Raw genomic sequence first — 4,370 nt, 5'->3', positions numbered from 1 at the left:
TGGAGCGGGGGAGGGTGCGGGGGGTCGTCGGCGGCGGTGGAGCAGGGGGAGGGTGCGGGGTGGTGCTCGGTGGCGAGGGGGATCTGGCGAGGGGGATAGCTATCGAGAGGGAGGGGGATCGAGATCGAGTGTCCTCATGAATATTCAATATTTTTTCATATGGAATATGAAAAAATATCATCAAATTTGAAAAAAATATTCATGAATTCAAAAACTGCCCATGAAATTTAAAAATATTCATGATATCAAAAAGTAAAAAAAAAGTGCCCATTACTAGTTTAAACTAGTAATGGCGCACTATGCAACGGTGCGCCATTAGTAGTTTTGCAAAAAAGTACAAAAAAATATAGTAGTGGCGCACTCTATGGCTGGTGCGCCATTAATTGTTTGAAAGAATGAAAAAAAACATTTTGTTACTAGTGGCGCACCGTGTGCCTGGTGCGCCATTAGTGTCTTCCACATTAATGGCGCACCAACAGATGGTGCGCCATTAGTATATAGTAATGGCGCACCACATGTATGGTGCGCCATTAGTGTCAATTCCATCTATAGCCCTTTTCCTAGTAGTGCCCTCTGCTAGCTGCTCCTCCACCTCTCGCCACCCACTCTGTCGCTGCCCGCGAGATCTGGCCGGGCGCCTTTGGCCGACTGCCCTCGATCCCCTCGCCGACCGCTGTCGTCGCCCCCTCTCATAGGAAAGTCACTGACCTTCCCCTCGTCAGCCCCACGACCGAGGTCACCATGCCACCCCCTCCTCGTCAGCACCCCCCAAGGGTTGCCCTACCTAGATGCAGCGAGGGCTTACGAATTTCATATGGATAACTAGATGCTTTTGTTTTTCTGTAATAAGTTATTTTTTGCAAAATGTAGGTGCCAATTTAGTTGAAATGCTTTGGTAGGTGGTACAAGTATTTAGTTTGCAAGTGCTAAGTTAATCCCAATTAAATTTGCCACTTGTTTTTTAATCAGTTATCTTAGGTAATAGGAGCCAAATTAGATGAAATGTGTCTTGGTAGGTGTTACCTTGATTTGGTAGATAACTTATTACAGATCTTAGGATTATACCTTTGGTAGGGGCCAAATAGTTTTTTTGGCAATAGGTGCCCCTGAAATTGCTTCTCGCGGAAGAATCTCTTCATCTAGAGATATTCTAGAAGGTGTTAGTAAGCTAATTGAGAACTTGTTGTCTGTGAGTCTTGTTGGCTGATTTGGCATTGGCCTGCTAGCTATTGGTTCTATTATAGAAGGTGTTAGTAAGTTAATTGAGAGCTTGTTGTTTACTTTTTGGGATCAGGTTCCACTATGAAAATATAACAGAAGAAGAACCAAAAATATCACATGCTACTGTTTTTCTTTCCTGTGAAGTGGATCATTAATCCTTTGCTCATATTGCTTTAGGAAAATGGCGCCACCACCACCACCATGTCGACTGTGCAAGTCAAGGTGCACCAACAGCCTTGCAACTGGCAAGCTGTTCGGCATCTACTTCCAGCCGAGTTTTCATCATGTGGTGGTAAGAAATGAGATGAAATGTAACAACTATTTTATTTTTAGTGTTGGCATTACTGCATTGTGTCATTTTGCTTTTTTTACATAGATCGTCCCATGCAATGTGAGGTTGAAATTCCACAACCTGACAGGAGACACTATGACATTTGAGGCTCCTGGGGGGCCGTACACTATGGAGGTCGAGAAAGGACGCAATATGCATGTTGCAGTTTGGAGGAGATGGATGGTCCCGTTTCCTCGCCCGCATGCGTCTTACTGGTGGTGAGTTGATCAGCTTCTCCTTCAGAGCAGAAAGACCCAAGCTGGCTGTCATTTATCTCAACCTCATGGAAGATGATGAAGATGACGAACATGATGAAGATAATGAGGACCCACTCGATGAAGATGATGAGAACCCACTCCATGAAGCCATCATAGCTCAAAGAATGAGGCTGAGCGAGGAGGAGGTGTGCAACCTATGGGACATAATTCCGCGACATGATGACTTTGTCGGGGTGCCATTCGTGACCCGCCTGACAAGTACCATGGTCGATCGGCATGAAATGGTATGTTATTGTTGGAAATATGCCCTAGAGGCAATAATAAAAGTATTATTATTATATTTCCTTGTTCATGATAATTGTCTTTTATTCATGCTATAACTGTATTATCCGGAAATCGTAATACACGTGTGAATACATAGACCACAATATGTCCCTAGTGAGCCTCTAGTTGACTAGCTCGTTGTGATCAACAGATAGTCATGGTTTCCTGGCTATGGACATTGGATGTCGTTGATAACGGGATCACATCATTAGGAGAATGATGTGATGGACAAGACCCAATCCTAAGACTAGCACAAAAGATCGTGTAGTTCATTTGCTAGAGCTTTGCCAATGTCAAGTATCTCTTCCTTCGACCATGAGAGCGTGTAACTCCTGGATACCGTAGGAGTGCTTTGGGTGTATCAAACGTCACAACGTAACTGGGTGACTATAAAGGTGCACTACAGGTATCTCCGAAAGTATCTATTGTTTTATGCGGATCGAGACTGGGATTTGTCACTCCGTGTAGACGGAGAGGTATCTCTGGGCCCACTCGGTAGGACATCATCATATGCGCAATGTGACCAAGGAGTTGATCACGGGATGATGTGTTACGGAACGAGTAAAGTGACTTGCCGGTAACGAGATTGAACAAGGTATTGGATACCGACGATCGAATCTCGGGCAAGTAACATACCGATAGACAAAGGGAATTGAATACGGGATTGATTAAGTCCTTGACATCATGGTTCATCCGATGAGATCATCGTGGAACATGTGGGAGCCATCATGGGTATCCAGATCCCGCTGTTGGTTATTGACCGGAGAACGTCTCGGTCATGTCTACATGTTTCCCGAACCCGTAGGGTCTACACACTTAAGGTTCGATGACGCTAGGGTTATAAAGGAAGTTTGTATGTGGTTACCGAATGTTGTTCGGAGTCCCGGATGAGATCCCGGACGTCACGAGGAGTTCCGGAATGGTCCGGAGATAAAGATTTATATATGGGAAGTCCTATTTTGGCCACCGGAAAATGTTCGGGATTTTTTGGTATTGTACCGGGAAGGTTCTAGAAGGTTCCGGAGTGGGGCCCACCTGCATGGGGGGACCCACATGGACGTGGGTAGTGGGGGCAAGGCCCCACACCCCTGGTCAAGGCGCACCAAGATCCCCCCTTAGAAGGAATAAGATCATATCCCGAAGGGATAAGATCAAGATCCCTAAAAAGGGGGGATAACAATCGGTGGGGAAGGAAATAATGAGATTTCTTTCCTCCCACCTTGGCCAACGCCCCAATGGACTTGGAGGGCAAGAAACCAGCCCCTCCACCCCTATATATAGTGGAGAGGCGCATGGGAGCTATACACGAAGTTCTGGCACAGCCCTACCTCTCTCCCTACTCCTCCTCTCCCATGGTGCTTGGCGAAGCCCTACTGGATTGCCACGCTCCTCCACCACCACCACACCGTTGTGCTGCTGTTGGATGGAGTCTTCCTCAACCTCTCCCTCTCTCCTTGCTGGATCAAGGCGTGGGAGACGTCACCGGGCTGTACGTGTGTTGAACGCGGAGGTGCCGTCCGTTCTGCACTAGGATCATCGGTGATTTGAATCACGACGAGTATGACTCCATCAACCCCGTTCACTTGAACGCTTCCGCTTAGCGATCTACAAGGGTATGTAGATGCACTCTCTTTCTACTCGTTGCTGGTCTCTCCATAGATAGATCTTGGTGACACGTAGGAAAATTTTGAATTTCTGCTACGTTCCCCAACAGTTATACCGACTGTAGTAATTTGATGATATATACATATATATATATATATATATATATATGCTTTATTGTTATACTTACAAATGCAAATTATCCGATGATATGCTTAGTGAATCCAATGATATTCTTAGTGTAGAGTCCAATGATATGCTTTGTGGAATCTAGTCGATGATATGCTTTAGTGTAGAGTCTGATCACATGCTTATTAGTGTAGAATCCAAGGAACTATTAATAGTGTAGATAATCCATATATACTTATTAGTAGAATTCATGCTTAATTAGTACAAATGCGTAGTACTGTGTCTTTTGATAGTGTAGAAATCTATAATTAATAGAAATTTATTTGCAAGAGTCACTGGTAGAAAAAGGGCCTGTTGTCCCGGTTCGTAAGGGCCCTTTGTCCCGGTTCTGGAACCGGGACTAAATGGTCGGTACTAATGCCCTGTCCCTAGATGGGCCTCCACGTGGCCTGTGCGTGGAGCCCAGGCAGGAGACCCTTTGGTCCCGGTTGGTGGCACCAACCGGGACCAATAGGCATCCACGCGTCAGCATTTCTGTGGTTGGG

This window comes from Triticum aestivum, chromosome 3A, assembly GCF_018294505.1.
Source record: "Triticum aestivum cultivar Chinese Spring chromosome 3A, IWGSC CS RefSeq v2.1, whole genome shotgun sequence".
Taxonomy (NCBI): Eukaryota; Viridiplantae; Streptophyta; class Magnoliopsida; order Poales; family Poaceae; genus Triticum; species Triticum aestivum.
The sequence above is the reverse complement of the archived record's forward strand: the minus strand, read 5'-3'. Positions refer to the sequence as shown.